The sequence below is a fragment of the Paramormyrops kingsleyae genome, chromosome 16 (genome assembly GCF_048594095.1).
Source record: "Paramormyrops kingsleyae isolate MSU_618 chromosome 16, PKINGS_0.4, whole genome shotgun sequence".
Classification (NCBI taxonomy): Eukaryota; Metazoa; Chordata; class Actinopteri; order Osteoglossiformes; family Mormyridae; genus Paramormyrops; species Paramormyrops kingsleyae.
Window position 1 is genome coordinate 16,849,154 of NC_132812.1, and position 20,534 is coordinate 16,869,687.

General features: G+C 46.2%; 1 protein-coding gene across 8 annotated transcripts in view; it reads left to right on the forward strand.

The window, feature by feature from the left end:
• LOC111852698 (glycogen synthase kinase-3 beta) overlaps positions 1-20,534 on the forward strand; it is a 51,543-nt gene that overhangs the window by 4,713 nt on the left and 26,296 nt on the right. The window contains exon 1 of one of the 8 annotated variants that reach the window (XM_072700230.1): positions 16,410-16,781. The exons of the other annotated variants lie outside the window; for them this stretch is intronic. The gene's annotated coding sequence lies outside the window, so the exon portion shown is untranslated. Of the gene's footprint in view, positions 1-16,409; positions 16,782-20,534 lie in introns of those variants that run through there. 8 annotated transcript variants of the gene reach the window in all.

Genomic DNA, 20,534 nt, shown 5'->3' on the forward strand with positions numbered 1-20,534 from the left:
CCGTTATGTCGCCTTATAAGCCGGGGACCACCGGCTGACTTACCTCAGCGTGGGGACCTGCTGCACAGGCCAGTGCCTCAGAAAGCTGTGACTGGTGTCCCAGGGAGCTGTGTGACACAGGGACCTCTGTCACATGGTGGTCATTGATGGGCTCCATCCACGTCAAGTGGGCTGCCAGCGATGCTGAAGGGAAGCCCTGTCGTGATCTAGCCCATAACCTGCTGCGCTATTGATAATGCTGCCGTTTATAGGCTTCTGTCCGCCAATTCTGCCCCGCTGACCTGTAACCCTGAGCTCAAAGTTTACATCTCTTTAGACACCCTCTTGCAGTTCCCTTAGGCAGGTGACTGAGCTTGAATTGCTCTGGTGAGGTTTTTTTTTTTGGCTTCTGAAACAGTATGACCAAGTCACCTTGGATAAGCTAAGCAGCTAAGGATGCGTGTAGCCAGGAGCTGCTGGTGTCTCAGGAAAAGCTTCCGGTTCCCCGTCGACCCGCCCCCCCCATTGTCGTTTTTTAGTTTCTCAACGGTTAATCTGAGACTGTGTGCCCGAGAGATTGATGTTGGTGCATGTGTGTGTTTTTGTGACCTGTCTGTGCCCCAAGTCCCCTCCCCCCCATGCACCGGGCCACTGTGCATCGAGGTGTCGGGTCACGCCAGTGGAATCATGGGAGTTCGTGGGCCCTGCCACTCGGACTTTATTTCTGTCTGCACCTGGGTACAGACTCATTTTTGTCCCCCTCCCCATCTGCCACATCACAGGCGTCAGTCAGCTGCCGTCTCCTTCTCCATTTCCAGCCACACGTGTCCTTGCAGAAATTCCCTGGGAGGAAGGAGCGTTCAAGCCAGCCATTCTCACCCCGGGGGCTTGAGCGATGCCTCTCGCCCCGCGGACCGACTTGGTGCAGTGCATACTCTTTGCTGGCTTGCTGTGTCCTGATTTGGAGGAGGGAGCTCTCTTCCACCTTTCACCCTTGGTGTGGGACCTCTGAGCAGAGAGAATCCTAGTTCTCCATCTAGGTTCGAGCTTTGCCCTTAGGAGTAATGTCTTTCAATGTGATTGGTCCAGGGTCTGTCCTGTCCTGTTACTTTGATAACATCATGACACACATACATAGAATAACTCCTCTGAGGTACGGATGACTGAACCTGTGATCCACAAGACCTCTTATGGCGCATGTCCAACACATCAGATACTTCAAGAAAGTATCAAAAGTACCGTACTTGAAGGTGTTTGTTTTCCACTGGCATAGAAACTGATACCAGCACGAGATGACATAACTGCACAAGATGTGGTATTTTGTACTGAATTTGAAAAATGAATGTAGTATATTATAGGATTGGATGATGTGCAATATTAATATCAACATTGCATGTTAGTCACATGCAATTCATATGTCGCTAGTCAGTTGGATTAAGATCAGGCTTTTTCTTACTTTCAATTCTATACGGACATTATAGCGCAGGGATTTTAAGTTTTGCTAATTTTTTTGCCAAAAATTTTTACTCTGTCATAGGAGAAAAGGTTTAGCAAGTTTTGTAATTTTAGTGATTATTCCTTTTTCACGTGAGCAATGCCATTTTAGAAAATGTGTTCTCCGAAATCATCATAATCATTTTCATCCTTGCTGGACGGGTTTGTGAGAAATTTATATTTGCTTTATAAATACCATCCTGTCCTAGTATATGAAACAAAATACTTTCTTGTCATGCCATCCTGATCTTATAGCTTTCATTCACCTACATATCCATTATTAATACTTTTTTTTTTTTTCTTCATTTATCAGTCTTTTCTGAGTTCGCAACTATTTTCAAGACAGCAATTGTATCGTGTTTCAGAAGCAGGCTATTTGCATAACGAGTTGACAAAGACAGGGTTTCAAGTCACACCCCAAAGTACCGAAAAATGACCCCAGTTGGTTTGGCACTTTAGCTCCTGGAATTTTTGGTACTGGTACTCGACCGGAAGTCAGTGGAAAAAGGCAAGTACTGTACCAAAAGTACGGTACCTGGTGCTGTGGAAAAGCACCCTTAGTCTCTTGACAGGTGAGACACTGGCGTTTCCCCACAATGCTGCGTCAGGGCAAGATGTCTGTTTAACTACAGCATTTTAACATCTTTTATTTCCCACTCTGGTCACGTTTGTCTCTCAAAATGCAGCCACGCACCTTGATGGTTAATTTGCCAAATCTCTCGTCTTATCATTTTCTCGCTGATGTGCATGTGCACAGTGCTACATCTTCATTAAATATCTCAGTATTTGCGGTCTGTCTGTCGGTTCTGTCAGATCTGCCATTGGCTGGTTCTCGGCATCTCCCAGGCTTCTTTGACTAATTGCGATGAGCCTTTTTCCAAGCCTGGTCTTCATTGTTTTGGTCTAGCCAAACTCTTCACTAGCTGTCATCGTATTACTCTTTTGAATTAAGTATTTTTATTTATATATATATATAAAAAAGTGGACTTTCATTAAAATCGTGCCAAATTAATTAAGCTGAATTCGTTTTCTAAGGAGACTTTAATTTTCTAGTTTTTAAACCGTAATTATAATAGTGAGTATCATTAGCACAGTATTACTCATTTAAGTCAAAGATGACTGGTTCAACTCTGGAAAGATAATAGATTAACTAAAGGAATAATTAATCAAGGTAAAATAAACAAGCATAGGTATTATATTGCATTTTGTCAAAGTGGTCACACAAGGTGAGCATATTAGCATGAATGTCCTCGACTGACGTTTTCTGCCCCCAGTTTAAATCCATTCGCAGTTAAAAGCTCAGCCTGCGTCAAAAGTAGCCTTGTGAGTTGTAGCCATTAGGACTAAGTGACAATGATTCTTGTGGTGAGATTATGACAAGTTCGATAATAAGGATGGCTAAGCCAGTTTTTTTTTTTTCTGTGACAGCTGACTTGACACCAATAGTTTTAATCCTGCTGTCGATTACATTAGCATTTGACGTGCTCGGAGGGGCAATATGGGAATGAACCGAAGGCTCTTCCTCACTCTGTTTGCCATGCCGTGGTGTCAGTGGTATTGGCTTTCACATGGTGACAAGTGTTGAGTCTGCCTGCCTGCATGTCTGTCTGCGTGTCTATTTACATCCTTCCCTGGTAATTATATCGGAGCTCTTGGCTTTTCATTCAGAATTTCTATCCTTGTCGAGTTTTTAAGAACTCAACAGGTACCGGGTGTAAGAGACTGGAGGGAAGCATATAACTGGTCTGGAACACTTAGAAGTAGACTTATCATTTCACTGTTTAGAAAAGTATTGGGACGCCTGTCCATTACACCTCCAGGAAATTTTATGACATCTCGTTCTAAATCCATAGGTATCAACATGGAGTTGGTAGCCTATTTCCTGCTATAACAGCTGCCACTCTTCTGGGAAGGCTTTCCACAAGATTTTGGAGTGTGTCTGTGGGAATTTTTGCCCATTCATTCAGAAGAACATTTATGAAGTCAGTTGGATGTGAAGGCCTGACTAGCAATCTCCCTTCTAGATCATCCCGAAGGTGTTCGATGGGGTTGAGGTCAGAGCTCTGTGTGGGCCAGTCAAGTTCTTCCTCACCCAACTTTGACCCAACCATGTCTTTATGGACTTTGCTTTGTGTCCTGGGACACAGTCTTGTTGGAACAGAAGAGGGCATTCCCCAAACTGTTCTCACACAGTCTGAAGCATAAAATTGTCCAAAATGTCTTGGTATGCTGAAGCATTAAGAGTTCCCTTCACTGGAACTAAGGGCCCTAGCGCAACTCCTAAAAAACAACCCCATAGCATTATCCCTCCTCCACCAAACTTTACAGGTGGCACAATGCAGTCAGGCAGGTAACGTTCTCCTGGCAACCATCGAACCCAGACTCATCCATCAGACTGCTAGGCAGAGAAAAATGATTTGTCACTCCACAGAACACGTTTCCACTGCTCCAGAGTCCAGTGGCGGCGTGCTTTACACAACTCCATCTAACACTTGGTGATGTTAGGCTTTTATGCAGCTGCTTGGCCATGGAAGCCCATTCCATGAATCTCCTGGCACACAGATTTTGCACTGGGGTTATTGACAGAGGAAGTTTGGAACTATTGAGTCAACAGAGCGTTGGCGACTTTAATGAACTATGCACCTCAGCACTCGGTGACCCGCTCTGTTACTTTACATGGTCTGCCACTTCATAGCTGAGTTTCTGTTGTTCCTAAATGCTTCCACTTTTCAGTAATACCACTTGGAGTTGAACATGGAATATCTAGCAGGGAGGAAATTTCACAAACAGACTTATTGCAAAGGTGGCATCTCATGACAGTACCACACTTCAAGATTTAAGAGGTTTATTCATCATGTACACAGTTGTACACATACAACATGTAGTGGATTGTGACCCTAGTCACTCCGAGCAGCTGTGCATAAGAGAATAAGACAGGTATAGACCTCACAAATATTAACGCCCCCGCCCCCCAATTTCTAAAATGGCATTGCTCACGTGAAAATACAGCGCCCACTTATTAAATAGCAGCATAAAATTAATACAAAGTGCTACATACGAAACGCATATGGATGTTAGCCGCTGAGAACCTGAATTTATTCAGCACGATCTTGAAATGCGTTATCTGGCTGGCAGGGCTGACTAAGTACGTGCAGCTTTGTCGCGGAGTCATCAAACGCTCCACCTTCTGTTAACATGAGAAACACGAGCCTGAGCACTATACGGCGATCACGTTAAGGCATAAACTAAGAGGTATAACTCAGAAAAATAACAGTACAGACAACTTTTAAACGCACAAACTATTGAGACCGATTCGGAGGCAAATGAGGGGCAACTTAACGGCGGAGTCACGTGACCAAGTAAATAAGCAATATATCAGCACTGAAGCAGCACAAAGGACAGTTTTAATGGCACAAACGATAGCGATCGGTTTGGTCGAAATCAGACGCAAATGGGAGGGGGGACAACCTTACAAACATTAATATCTCAGAAACTAAAGCAGCACAAAGGACAGTTTTAATGGCACAAATGATTGCGATTGGTTTGGTCGAAATCAGACGCAAATGGGAGGGGGGACAACCTTACAAACATTAATATCTCAGAAACTAAAGCAGCACAAAGGACAGTTTTAACGGCACAAACCAGCACAAACGCAGCACATACGATTGTGATCGGTTTGGTGGAAATCAGACGCAAATGGGGGGCTAACTTCACGCTGATGATGTCACCATGTAAACAAACATTTATATCTCAGAAACTAAAACAGCACAAACAAAAATTTTAACGGCACAATCCGGCACAAACGCAGCACATACGATTGAGACCAGTTTGTGTCTGAAACATATGGGGGGCCAACTTCATGCAGGTCCCCTGTCCTGCCCCAATCGTCAGCGCCTTCCGTGTGCCACGCCCCCTCGTTAACCTCGTGTGGGATCCCCATGTGATCAGCTGTTTCTGGTTAGTCCCCTGTATTAAGTCCGCGTTTCAGTTTGTTTCCCCAGTCAGGTCATTGGGTGCGTTTGACTTGCTTACAGCGCTGGCTTAAAGTAACGCATTCTGATCCTGACGCAATGCATTACGGTTAGATGCACTTCGACCTCTCACCCGGCTGCACAAACTGGAACCGCCTCCATGACGACACACCTTTGCCCTTATTGGCTGAAGAGTTTAGTTACACGCATGACGTTTATATCCCAGGCAGTTCCGATGCGTAATCTGCTATTTCCCCCGAATTTCACGTAAAGCAATGAGAACTGGTTTTCAGTTAATTTACCTGGTAAAATAAAGTTTAAATAAATGACATAAATGCTCTAATAGTACATGTAAGTTAGTGGTTTATTTATTGTTAGTTACTGTAATGTTGCGCTGCTTTATTTGGTTAATCGTCCAGTCTGTGAAGAAGGCATTCAAGTAAGAATTGCATTGTAGTATGACTCATTTCCTGCCGCGTACAATTTATATTAGGTCAGCGTTCACGGTTCGACTTCTGATATTCAGATCGAGTTCTAGGTCAAACTGGTTTGTTCGACTTTCAAGGAATTCGAGTTCTAGTGAGTTCGAGAACCGAGGTACCACTGTATATGAAATGTATGTAATGAAAGCTGTACATAATCTATACAAAAGTGATGGGTAAAAGGTATTATAAGTGCAATGTGCAAGAGGCCAGTGATATGTACCAGCAATTTGGACAGTATGAATTCACTGAGCTATTCAGAATGACCCATTCTTTCATGTCTAACCTGACTGCATGGCAAGGTGCTTGATTTTATTTTTTTTAATGCACCGGTGGCATTGGGTCTTAATGAAAAAACTGAATTCAGTGATTGAGAGATGTGTCCTGTTACTTTGTCCATGTAGTGTATTTCATAAACCATTAACGATAATGAATGAATGAATGAATGAATGAAAATTATTTTTTTCTACATTTGGTATCAAAATAAAACATTCTCACTTATTACATGTCTCCTGGGCCAACTTTCAGGATTTATCTGCCAATACCTACTTTTAAAACTTGAGAGTATTCTGGTACCTGGGTGACGTCAAGTTATGCGGGTCTAACGGAAGTGGAGCTGGTTCCACTACCTGTAAGCATAGCCAGGCCCCTACACACCCTAGGCCAGGGTTCTTCAAATCTGGACCTCGATTCCAAATCCAGGCCTTGTTTTCAGTTCTCCCAGGTAGTTAGTTTAATAATGACTGATTCTGATTGGTCAGAGGCTTCACTCCTGGCTCACAGGTAAAGGAAGGCTGGAAAACCAGCAGTGCTCGGCCCTCGAGGACCATGATTTGAATAATAGGGCCCTAGGCCCATGTTGGGCCTGGTACATGCACAGTCCTTAGACTACAGCCTCTCAATGCCAGCAGTGACCATACATTATAGAAACAAAGGGCGGAAGTTCTGGCCTGATCGATTACTGGCCAGTTATATTTCATCATGTTGTGCTCATTACATCGTCAAGCTAGATGTTTAAGGCAGAATTCGCCATTCCACGCCAGGCTTTCCCCGGCATTTCCCGTGTCTATACTGCCAAGACCTTTGCGCGGCCGTCCTGTAGGTGGTGCTGTTTCGGTCTACACCCATCTCGGCCTGTCATGGTTGGGGAGCAGAGACGGCGGTTAACCTGTCTGATATGACGGAGTCAGTCCGTCGAAAGTACTTCAGCTCTCATTAAATGTAATTTCTGAATTAATTTCTTCAGTCCCTAGATTTCATTCATTTTTCCATGCAAAGTTTTCATTTGATTGAGAAAGATTATTTAAAGTGTCATCTTCCTGTTTTGATTCCTAATTACGCCCTGGTCCCATATCAGTGGGTATAGTGACTCTGCTAGGTACATATTTGAGAATTATTGTGCTGCAAACTACCGGAAGGCAGGTTGTGTGTGTGCGTGCGTGCGTGTGTGCGCGCGCGCGTGCGTGTGTGCGTGCGTGCGTGCGTGTGTGTGTGTGCACTTTTTTTTTTAAACTTCATTTCCTCTTTTTCTTCATAGCGGGCAGCAATGTTGGTTTGTGTTTTTGCAACAGTGGCCTGGCTGTACAAAGAGCAGCGCAAACTGCTGATGTGGATGGAGCCTCCTGCTGTGAACCACCCTCTGATAGTCACAACAGGTCTCCGTTGTGTATCTTAAACCCCCCCCACCCCCCCCGGCTACTGAACTGTCGGACGGCCGGTGGCCCCCTTACTCTCCAAATTCTGGCTGCCACTTCAACTTATTTGCACCACATCTGAATACCCGAAGGTGGACTGTTGGCACGTTATGAGATGCCTTAAGGCCTCCTGGCTCCTGGTGCTCTTTGAGACTCAGGCCTGAACGTCTTGACCCGGATGTAGAGAGGGTCCGGCTCGCCTGTTTCCGGGCGTCTCGGCATGTCTGAGCAGCGAAAGCTGGAGAGAGACGGTCCCATCCTCTGCGCTGACTTGACTCCACCGACGACTCTCCGTAATCCAAAAAATATGTCTGTACATTCCCAACATTCTTCCTCCGCTGCCGCCTCGGTGTCAGCGGCTTCTTGCTGCGCCTTAGCTGCAGGCTTTCAGATCACCTTTCAGGTTGGAGAGCAAGCTTCCGGCGAATGTTAAAAGTAATAGTAATTCACAACTCTGAATGCCACTGAAAACTTTTTTTCTGTGCGGGCTATTAATTAACCCAATGTGTGAGGTTACCATACGTGAGCTGGGGGTTTTGTGCATGTGAGTATGGACCATGTGACGTGTTACTGAGTAATGTCACTCGGTAAGATGTAGATTCTTCAAAATCCTTCGGCACACTTCTCTTGTACATATTCAACCACTGGCTGCAATTTTTTTCACGAACACTGGTTCATGGTGACCACAGCGTGAGTTGATACAGGGAGGCTAGATTTCATATTATGTAAAAACGGGAACCCATTTAAATAACCAATCTCTTGATACATTTAAAACATAAGAAAAACAGTTTATTTCAAAATGCCGATACCGTTTTGCACACCGTAAAGGTGTAACGCTTTTTGTCCTGGTGCCCACAGTTACCGTCGTATCTTGGAGGTCTGTGGTCAGCTCCCATCATGCCTTGCTGCATTACACCCGTCACTAGTTGGAGTCTTCATTGACTCGATCGACTTCCTTCTGTCTCCACTGACTGTGTATGAACAAATGTTTCGTCAGGTGGACTTTGAGTTCTGGTTTTGCGTCACTCCTCTGCATACGGGCAGTCAGGAAGCAATTGACCACTAAAAAAATATGGTACCTAAGTAGTGTTTCTGACATCAGACAGATTTTCTCGTGATAAAATGGTAGCTGGGAAAGTTAAGTTGTATTAAAGTTTTTGTTGGCAGGCTGACAGATATCACGTTCTGTCACTACATAATGGCTAGCTGTTTATTTCTGTTTTTTTTCTTCACCCTTTCATTGAGTATTTTAGTCCCATGTCATCTCATGATTATTCGATGGGTGGGTTGTCTCCTGACGTGTCCTTCCTCTGTTTCTTGGATACTCTTTCTTCATGGTTGAGCTTGGCAGCTATAAGCTGTTCACAGTGTAGTGTGCCATGTGATGGACTGGCATCCCATCCAGGCTGCCCCCAAAGCTTGTGTCTTCTGTTGCCTGGGAACAGCTGCAGGCCCCCTGTAACCCTTTTATAGATGGATGGATGGATGGATGGATGGTCTTCTCAGAGATTCACATACATTCACAGACCCCAGGAGCTTATTGTTTAGTCAGTTGCAGTGTCAGCTTGGATCAGGAGATTGGATCTTGCCCTGACTTCGCTTTGTGATTAGCCTAGTGTAGGTTATGAGTAGATAAAGTGTTTCTGTGATTGGAGGAGAGTAATCAATGCCCATGACTTGTCCAACTCTGCTGGGTTCCTCTACTGCAGATGTAGTTTGGCTTGTTTTAGGAAAATGTTTGTTCATATGACTGCTGCTTTGGACAGCTGTAAGAATGCAAGAGGTGTGGGGTGTACCTGTGTGAAGGCTGTCAATGCTCTGTTGGACCTTCTCCTTCATTAGGAGCTACTGGGCTTGAAACCTCACTTTCCAGCAGATCGGCTGCAGGGATGTAGGGGCCTCTCTCGTGTAATCAGCTGACTTTCTTCAAGCTGTAATTTTCCAAAAAAAATAAACCGCTGTTCCGTCTGTCAGGCCATCTGGGTGGGCTAGCCTGTCCATTGGTGTTACTAGCAACTGCTCCTCTGAGAACCATCGCTCAGTACGTTTACATGCACTGCTAAGTCAGGCTACGGTTATAGCTCGATAATGCCATTTAATCGGACTGCTGTCCTTGTCCCGGTATACATGCACGCGAGGAGAATCGATTTATTGACCGAAGTATTACCGACTCCATTACAATAGGTGGCGATATGGCTCCATTCAACTTGTTAGTATTCGGCTTTTTCCGGTTGACCTATTACATCACAGATGTGAAAAATATTCTAAAATTAATGATAATTTACTTCCGGGTCAAAGCCCAGGGGGGGATACTGTGGAGCATGCGCAGAGCACCTAGGTCAGGTTGAATGTATGTATGCATGCAGGAGTAACTCGACTCCCAATCGCATTATCTAGTTGTCTTAGTCCGACTTAGAGATTTTGTAAGATTTCAGTCGGACTAACATGTTAAAGGTCACCCTAATTCAATTTGCTTAGTGTGCATGTCAATGTACTGACTGAGAAGAACCGTGTCATTTAAAACTGATGGGAAGCCGTTCTTGTCTGTGAAATTAAAGAAGCTTTATGATGGTCTTTTTGCTATAGCTCTGTCTTATCGTAGAATTAGACATCTGTGTGTGTGTGCGCGCTGTTGGGTGTTTCTGGGATTCATTTGCATGCGAACTTTGCAGTACTGTATCTGTGAAGTGGTAAAACTGCCACTGCCTTATTAATTTTGCAGGTATGCTTTTAAAAAATATATATTGTACACCCACAGAACTACTGATGGGTCTGGTGTACTGAAGCTGTATTTTTCAAATGCGGCTAATTACTCCTGAGTCACTGCTAACCCAGCCAGTGGCCTTTTCTTCTTTAACTAATCTCCGTGTTTGAAACCTTCACGGTTAAATTGATCATCTTCATTGTTGATGAGTCAGTCACGATGTGTTCTGCTCTTTTCATACTTTAAGTTTCTTAAAACGAGGTTTAATTGGGTATTTAGTGCCAGTTTTTTTTCTGTCTGATGCTTAAACCTACCTGTTTATCTGTGTCATCTTTGGCTAGATGTAACCTTGTGTGATTTTTGTCTCTGGGCTTTATAAGAAGGCACATTTAAACTTTTCTTGGCTCGTTGTACTCTCTGCTCCGAAGGTCATGTGGCTGTTTAATTGCTTTAACATCAATTTGGGTTAAAGAGTACTGAGAATGGGTAACCTTTAATGGGCACATCTTTTTGGAAGACAGACATGCAGGCACTGCTCACTTAAAACGGAAATCTAGCCACGTTCATTGATACACACGTTCATTCATACTTAGTTGCAGCGTTGGCGCTCAGCTTGACTGCCGCGAAAAACACATCTAAAATGGAAAAGAGGTGTCGTGCGATTGTGCAAACAGATTTAACATGAAATAGGAGACTGCCAAAATCTAAATAAGTAAGTATCGGACATGTATCGATCACATATGGCTGATACCTGATCCATGTAATAGGTCTGGATAGGTGCCAGTACTGATCCGAATATCAGATCGGTGCGTCTCTAGTAATGTGGCACTGTTTTGTTAATTGTCTGTAGTTTGTAGAGAAGACGTTCAAGTAAGAATTTTGTTGTACTTTGTACTTATGACACGGCTTTCTTAGCTCAGATTTAATTCAGAATCAGAAGAAACTTAAACAGCTATTAAATTTTGAAGATGCTGTACACAGAGAAACACGGTAATGTTCAGAATATTTTTTCTCGTCTATATTTAATGTTTTGAATATTTTCTGGCTAGTCATTTTTTTTATTAAATCTGATACCACTTGAATGCTAACTCTACTGTTATATAAACACATAGTCCCATGAAAAAAAGATGACTATACTACCCCCAAGATTTTTGGTGGAGCTGCATCTGCCGTATGCGTAGCAATAATGCTACATTTGATTACATCGGAGAAGTCGTTAATTCCAAGGTGCGTGACGTTACATCAGAGCAGTCTTCTGTTCGAGCTACACAATTTGGAACGAACATGGCTGCCTCTAGGAGCACGCTGTTGTTGTCTGAGCGCAAAAAGTTAATGGAAAGACGTTTATCAGCAGTACAATAATAATAATAATAATAATAATAATTCTTTCTGACGTCAACATCGGAAGAGGGGGCATTTCTGACAGGAAGTGACATTTTCAACACACTTTCATGATGTTTTTCTCCAACTTGTGATTTTAGGAGAGATAATCAAACACAGGATAATTCTTCCCGTAGATGCACAAACGACACCTTGAATCAATGCAGGAAATGTGGTGGCCATGACGCGTTGTGAGCGTTGAGTATAAACCGACCCTTAGGCATCAGCTATACGTCAATTATGTGCCAGTCCAATAGAACTTGATTACTTCATATACAATGTTTTAAACACGTTTTTTTTTTGTTGATTTTCTGTTATTCAGCTAGATATCCTGAATGCATGTAGTGTTTTTGAACTTGGGGTGGAGTTATTCTTTGGATACATTGTAAACCAGAGGCTTGTTGATTGAGGCCTTAAACATGGAGCTGCATCCCTTTATGCTGGGTGACAGGCTAACCCTGGAAGTCTTAAGAATATGAATTCGACCCCCCATTTTCTCTGGTGGAGTTATGCTTTGGGTACCCATTGCGACCCCCAATGGGAGTCCAAGTGGTAATGAACAAATGTCGCACATTTCCAGGTATACTCCATCACAACTCAAGAGCTACACCTGTGGAGTAAGGCACAGGCAGCTCACAGCTTCAGAATAACAGACATTTCAGACAACTAGACTGAATCTTCTTATTGGGAACCCGGAGAAGGAAAGATGCAAATAACTGGCTGTGGCTGTCAAGAACTGATACGTGTTTCAATTACAGTAACTGAACAGTTAACTCGGGACTTTTCCCAAGGATTTTAGAATGTAGTGTACTATCCGTGCTGGCTAAGAGTGGAATTGTTTTACTGGCAGGTGACTGTGGTCCCTTCATTTTAGGAGATGCTTCTGTCTGTGGTGCATCTGTGATTCTGCTGCAGGTGCACTGCGTCTAACGTGACGGCACTGGCAGCTGGGCCGCACTGGACAATAGCTCCATGTTGTCTGATCCAGCCAGGGAGGTGAAGAGGAGTTTGGGCCCATGACCTCCGCTTTGTTAGCTGTGCTATTAAATGGCTTCTGTTTAAAGTAGAGGGGGGGGATGAGCCTGCGGCCCACTAATAAAAACGCCTCAGGGAGGACTGAATGTCCTCTGTCATCGGGTCTTTAAAATTCCTCCAGGGTCATCGGCATCACCGTCCCCCCCTTGCTCCCTCTACCCATCATGCAGTTTGCTATGCTCTGTAGAAGGAAGTGCTTCATTGGCTCATCTCTTACCGATGGAGACGCATTGCTGGGGGGGGGTCATACGATGAGATCATCTCCCTGGGCCTTGTGTTGAGTCTGCTCAAATGGGAGGGGGGCTCTCAGCACCATGGGGGCATGCAGGAGAAGGCTGCCCTGGCGGTAGGGACAGCTGTATCTCATCGTTCAGGGCTGCAGTCCCCTGGCTGCCTAGCCTCCACTCCCTTTCTATCACATTATTTATCTGTTATAGGGGTCTGCGGAAGGGGGGACTTCAAAGCCGGCCCAGCCTCTTAAGTGGGAGGAGCTGTGCAAGGCATTCCCGGACTTGACAGGCCCACTTCAAAGGCCTCCAAGCAGTACTGGCCCCCTCCTACCCCCATCTCTCTAAAACGCATGCAGACACACACATACGCACAGTTTGCTGGGTCGGCATGCTTCGTGTGTGAAAGAGAGCTCTTCCTTTGTGCCAGAGACTGTTAGGGTCCGAATGACTCTTGTATGAACTCTGAAACTGTGTTTTTTTTAATATTTTTTTTTTATTGTACTTTTATTTTTGCTTGAGTTGTTCCGAGTCCTTTCACCCTGCTGGTGCTCTTGCCCTTGGATGGGTGACATGGCTTGAAAGCCGTCCATAAAGGACTTGTTTTGCAGGAATCTGTCCACCGCTGCTCCTTCTGGTGGTTAGGGTCATGCTACATAGTCTATTTGCTAAAAACTAGCTGGAATTGAGTTGGCTGGACAAGATGTTTTTTGAGAACATTTCTTGCTTTCAGGATTCCCAGCCACCCCATCTTCCCGCCATGTGCTTCCTTTCATCAGAAACCAAACGCCTCCCGTACCTTTCCTCATTTTGGAGTTGGAAGCTGTCTTTGCCGTCTCTCTTCTCTGTCCGTTTATTTGGAAATCCTCAGATAGACTTACAGAGGTTTTGCACTCTATCTGAATGAAATGGCGACGTTTCATGTCGGCTTTGTACATTTTCCTGGCTGGGGACCTCCTTTAGCGAGTGGTAACTGGCTGACCAAAGCCACTTCTCATTTCTTTATTTATTTTTCTGCTAAGCAATATGACAGGACTCGCGCCACGTCCAGTAGCTATTTCCAATGCTTTCGCTGCTCTGGCGTTCACATTCCACCCAAGAGGACCCATTGCAATCTAGTAGCAATCCCTGAAAGCTGCTGGCACTCAGTGGCTGAATATATAGGGTTTACTGGATTGACAGAACTGTAGGCAAGGCTGAAGGCCCTGTGTGTAATAGAAAATCTCGAGAACCAGAACTACTTGGATGTTTGGGCTGTGGAATGAGATGGGAGAACCCAGGGGAAAAGTGCAGAAACCTGTTGAAGATTCCAGGTTTGCACCCACAGTACAACATCTTTGAACCTGGAGCCAGCCGCTGAACCACCCTATTGTGTACTGATTAAGATACATGCCTGAACTACATGACTTGACCTAATTTGTGGTCGTCTGGCACTATATATAGTGTAACTTGACACCAGCATCATTCTGACATTTTGTGCTGGTGTTTTTTTTTGGTTTTTTTTTTGTGCCCTGTCAGGAACATAGGTGTTCTGGACGGTGCCTGTTTTGCTTTCTGCATTCTAAACGAGCTGGAAAGCAGGCTTCTTGGAAAGACGGGTCTGTGAAACATGATGCTGGACTCCGTTGCGTAATACAGATCAGAGGGATGCCGTCTAGCCTGGGCATGGAAGAGCGGCCTATGCACCAGGGCTCTGCTGGCCGCAGCCTGGAGCTCGCAGCTTCTGTTCCAGAGTTAAGCCTCCATGAGTATTATTATGGGTCCCCTACGTGGCTTTCCCAAAATTACATCTGAGATGGTGTGGAGTTTATCCTGGGCAGGTCAGGTCAAATTCTTGACTTATAATCCCAATCAAAGTGAAGATACTCAATCCCTCTTACAGTTGTAGAAATTAGGTGTTTGCGTCTGTAGGTGCTCCGTTAGTGTGTGGCATGACTGGAGAAGTGGCCAACCACTAATCCGTGTAGGGTCATTCATACAAGGCTGTCCCCCATGAGAAATCGTCTTGCTATCCCAGCCCCATGGACTTTGTGTGTTTTTGAGTCCAGTTCTTAATATGCTTGTTTCTTTGTAACGGAGAACCAGGAAAAGGCGGAGATAAAAGCACCTTTATTTATTTATTTATTTTTGCAAAGGTTTCTTTCACTGCCCTTTTGCTCTCCCATCTCCCTTTTGTGTTTACGGTAACACAAATCCAGTTTGGAAGCGGTAGAGAATGCGCGGGTTTCGTTTGATCCCTTTGTGCACTCCTGCTATCGCTTACGAACGGGAGCGGCCCACTCCTTTGTAGTGCCGCGTCCTTAATTTGAATCGATTGGCTGAGCACGATGCGGCTGCTCGCTTGTGGATGGCTTCCGTAATTGTTTTTGATCTTTAATTCTGCCGCATAAACGGCCTGTTGCGACGGCTTGGCAGAAACGCTGAATCCGGTTGCTATTTTGAGACCCGGTTTTCATCGAGGGTGGGGGCGGCAGCTCATTGGACGCAGCTTGTACCACCCGGAGTTGTGTTTATGTATCACTTCTTTAGCTGGTTTTTTTAAACATTTTTGGGTGAAGTGTAAGGGATGTGAGAGGGTGTCAAATTTGGGTTGCATGGAGAAAGTTCCCTCAAGGCTTCTGTTTTGGAAGAGTCCTCATTACGGATTTGGGCTGCCATTCATTTTAAAAGCAAGTGTTGCCTGGAACCATCCTAGAAGCCGTGAAAGGTGCACCCCATTGTCTTGCTTTTTCTATATTTTTTGCTTTGCTCTCTTCTCCACTGGGCTGAACCCCAAGATGAAGTCCTTTCTGAGTAAGCTTGCCTTTCAGTGAACATTTCATGAAGTCCCCATCTTAGACCTTCTCCCCACAGGTGAAGAATTGTTTTTTTTTTACCACATTTTCTCCACCCCTCTGCTGTTTAGGACAAAGCCCAGGCAACCTGAGTTAAACCTCGTAACTCATCAGTCCTGGTCCATCCTCTTGCATTTTTCTCTGTGGCTTTATTTTTAGCCTGGTCAATATTGTGCAGGCATTCAAATGGCTGTTGTTCACCATGAGCTACCTGGGTGGGAATTAAACTTTTTAAATGTCATATTCCAACACATTTAGCTTTAGTTGATCCGTCCTTCGCAAAAGAGGCCTAACAGTTGAAGGCCAGGCGTATTTGTTTGTGTTTGCTGTGAAACCATGGTATTAAAACCCAGTCATCTTTGAACTTCCAAGGTAGCTGGCATGTTCGATGAGGCCCAGCGGGCGACATGACAGACCACGAGCGGATTAGAGATCTCTGGAGCCCTAACACCAGTTAAGGTTGGGGTCATCAAACTACTTCCCCATCCGCAGACATGCTCCTGAGCCCGACTTGTGGTTTTTATCGCTTTTTCACTCTCCGGAGGAAATATTCTACCACCGTAATTCTAAGGACATTGCCGGGGAGGATTTGAACCTTGGCAAGCACCTTCAACTGGAGAACCTGCCCATGTTTCAGTGTCCGCCCTCCAGCAGGCTGCCACAGCCATCTCGCAGGAGGGGCTGTGCTCAGTTCCTGCATCAGTTGGCCCTGTTCAGCCGTTGCAGCGTAGGTGGCATGGAGGGAGAGAGAGAGCGTGAAAGAGAGAGAGTGAGGGAAAGTGCTTTATTTAGAGAGGAGGTTCATATCTGGGTTCCGTGAGTAATGCCGTCCCGCTGGAGGGGTTTGCCAGTGGGCGAGCAGGAAGTCCTACAGGGGTCGCCGCAGGAAGGCATCGTAAGGCTTCGCTCTGACCCGCAAGGATCTCATGTGTGAGTCCTTTGTATGGATCCAGTGACCGCACTTCTCCTCTGGCTGCAACGGTGCGTGTGGGACCCGCTGGGGAACTCGCATTGTGTTGACTCGGAGATGTACGCCGCGCTGTATTCGACTCAACGGTCTGGAGCTGTTGAGAGGTTTTAAGGGTTACCGTATTTCATTGTAAATGTTAATTTGCCTCCTAAAGGTGCTGCTACCTTTTAAACCTCCAATCGAAGTTTCTGCCTGTGTAAGCAGTTCAAGGTGTATTTGAATGGCAGTTATTTTGGATTAGACTGGAAACACTTTTCAGCTCTCATGCTGTCGGCCTTTGCGGTAAATGGATATTTAGTTTCATGCAAAGGGTTGACTGGGCATTTGCACTTGGGGCTAGAGTATGGCATAATTCATGGTTTGCTGTCCATTTCTTAAGAGAAATATTTTAAAGGCTAGCTTGTAGAGGATGAACAGAAATTGATATTGCCGGGTGGTCGTCGCTGTTGTTCCACAAATCTCCGTGCACGTCTGCAGATATGTGCAAACTAATATGCAACTTCGTTTTTTGCATCGACCACATTTCTACCCACAAACCAAAGAGGTTTAGGGGGGGGCTTCCTTTGAATGCCACACTGGGTAGAATGTCGTGGCAGGCGTGGGGTTGGGCCAGTCGAGTAATTAGCAGAGCGCTCCTCTTAATGCTGCCCTTGTCATGCACCGGATGAGTCGATAGAGGTGCTGCTTCAGAGGGTGTGTGTCTGTGTGTGTGTGTGTGTGTGTGTGTGTCTGTGTGTGTGTGTCTGTGTGTGTGTGTGTGTGTGTGTGTGTGTGTGTGTTTGCACCGCAGTACAGCTGACATATGCTGTTTTAGAGCCTGACAATGTCTTGTTTCTGTATTTTTTATAATGCATTACTATTTTTCCATTTTGATCAGTACTTTGTCTTATGTATGTTTCCGCTTTTGATGGGCTGGCATTAACATTTAATCTTCATAAATAAACAAACATTCCCTCAGTTCCCTCCTTAAACCGTTTCAAACCCCTGTGTCAGTGTCTGCATCACTGTAGGTTTTAACCAAAATTTTCGGTTTCGGTGAGCGGCGGTCTGTGGCCAGAGGGGGGCTCCGTGAGCGGCGGTCTGTGGCCAGAGGGGGGCCCCGGTGCGCGGCGGTCTGTGGCCAGCGGGGGGCTCCGTGAGCGGCGGTCTGTGGCCAGAGGGGGGCCCCGGTGCGCGCCGGTCTGTGGCCAGAGGGGGGCCCCGGTGCGCGGCGGTCTGTGGCCAGAGGGGGGCCCCGGTGCGCGGCGGTCTGTGGCCAGAGGGGGGCTCCGTGAGCGGCGGTCTGTGGCCAGAGGGGGGCCCCGGTGCGCGGCGGTCTGTGGCCAGAGGGGGGCCCCGGTGCGCGGCGGTCTGTGGCCAGAGGGGGGCCCCGGTGCGCGGCGGTCTGTGGCCAGAGGGGGGCCCCGGTGCGCGGCGGTCTGTGGCCAGAGGGGGGCCCCGGTGCGCGGCGGTCTGTGGCCAGAGGGGGGCCCCGGTGCGCGGCGGTCTGTGGCCAGAGGGGGGCCCCGGTGCGCGGCGGTCTGTGGCCAGAGGGGGGCCCCGGTGCGCGGCTCTCTTCCGCCTGAACCGGGATGGAGCCCCACGAGCCTTTTCATTCAGGTCGTCTGGGTCCCCCGATGGACTGTGCCTGACTGAACGCCGACCTCGTGGAGGGCAGGAGACACTTTGACCCATTTCGCCTGACGTGGGTTGGAGCTGAGAGCGCCGGCCAGTTTCGGTAAACGTTTAATTGGCTTTTGGGTGCTTTCGATCTTGACATGATAGCTTTTTAATGTCTTTGATTGAAAAGGAATAGATTCATCCCCTCTCGTTTCCTCACACACACACACTCTCTCTCTCTCTCTCTCTCACACACACACGCACGCACACCAGATGTGCCCCCTCCTTCACCAGGGACTTAAATTGATGCTGGATCACCTGTAAGTAACTAGCAGAGTAACTTAATTTATTTTTACACAGCATCCGAATAATTGGACCTTTCTGTCTAGAAATTTAAAAGTGAGAGTTTGCAGTAAACCGAACAGAGGGTGCAGGCCATTTCAGAGACCCTCTCAGTAACATATGTGATTCCTGCTTGAATTGTACTTTTTTTGACTGGTTAAATCAACCCCCCCCCCCTTCAGATTCCACCTCAGAACATAGTCTGAAAATAAAGGATAGTGTCAGAAGGGCGGCATATTAAAACATGCGCTAAAATCATTTAGCACATCGCTGTGTGAATCAGCAGTTCTGGTGATGACCATGTCTTATGTACAGATCAGCTGTTATCTTGTGTTTATTTTGAGGTTTGGACCTCGGTAAAAATTAAACGGCATTTATGATCATTAATTGCTAGGTGACTAAACCCTACTGCTCCTGCCGGCTTCCCTGTCTGACAGAGGTGAGCCTTATCCTGTTGTGCTTTGGGTCTTCAAAGCGATTTAAAATTTCTTTTTTCTCCTGTTCCCCCCCCCCTCTCCCCCCCATTGACTATTGTGTACAACGTGTAGGCATGCAAGACTATTCTCAGTCTGGGAATCTGTAGGTACGTGTGCTTTTAACTGCTCACATCTTTACTGATTTTATCTCTCTAGTCGCTTTCAAGTAAAATCTGGGTAACGCGGCTCCAGCAAACACAGTAAAAAGGGCAGACGTGAGTCACGGCGAAACCTTGATGTTTGGGGGATGCTTCATTTTCAGCTCTGCACACTGTATTTAAAGAGAATGTTCGGAGTTGGGAAACCGTCACTGAAACAGCAAAAAGGTGCAGAGGTTGTGCAACAGGCCACGGAGGCTACAAGACGGGACTGTGGACTTCCTGTCAGTGACTCCACAGGCTACAGCCTCGGCGTTCTCGTCGGGGGAAAAAATGCCCGTTCAGGGAAAATGTCAGCGGGAACGCACCATAATAAGTCGGTGCTTGAATTATCACTTGTTTGAATTTCTTACTGCCTGCTTTCCTAGGCCATCAATAGGGTAAAAAAAAAAGAAAATCGAGAGATTGTAAAACGTAAAGATGTTTACAGGGCCGCTGGTTTCCTTTACAGTATCATTGCTCCATTATCAGCAAGTCGGTTGTTAGCTCATCCGCTAATAACTGATCACTGATCTGTGAGTGAGGAGCTCTTGGTGCCTCGATGGCTGGGGACACAACCTCCGAGCCCGGGAAGCTTTGGACTTCCTGAACTGCCCTTTTTCTTATATATATATATAGTTGGTAACATTTTGCCGGCGGGTCGCCAGCCCTTTGTGAAGCGTCCGAGGCAGCTTGCTGGAGTGAGTTCCCCGGGATATGAGGCGGCAAGGTAGGTGCGGCCTGCGGACGATGGCAGTGGGTAGGTCTTTGTTCGGGCAGGACAGGGGAGGTTGCGGACAGCTTGTTTAAAAGTGTGCTAAAGCGTGTCGTCTGCTGGAAAGACCCTCCCTGTCTGAGCAGGTCACCCCCATTCGAAAGCCGTCTCTGTACGTCATCTGTCCGAGGCACAGAGGTGCGTTTGCGGGGAAAGCAGGCACGGCTAACCAGTGTCTCCCAGGGTCGCAGGGTTTCCCGTCCGCCTCTGCTGAGGGCCGATTTGCCGTCTGTTACTGGATTGGCTTTTTATCATTATTTATTTATTTGTCTCTGTTCCCACGGAAACCTTTGCTCACCGTTCTGTGTTTCCCCAAACAGAACTTGGTGGACGGGCGTGACGCGTACAGTGGTGTCGAAACGTCCTCTTTAAGGTTGCCAAGGCACCTGCCTGTGGCCTGACTGTGCTGTGATGTGCGTTGGAAGGTGCATGGTC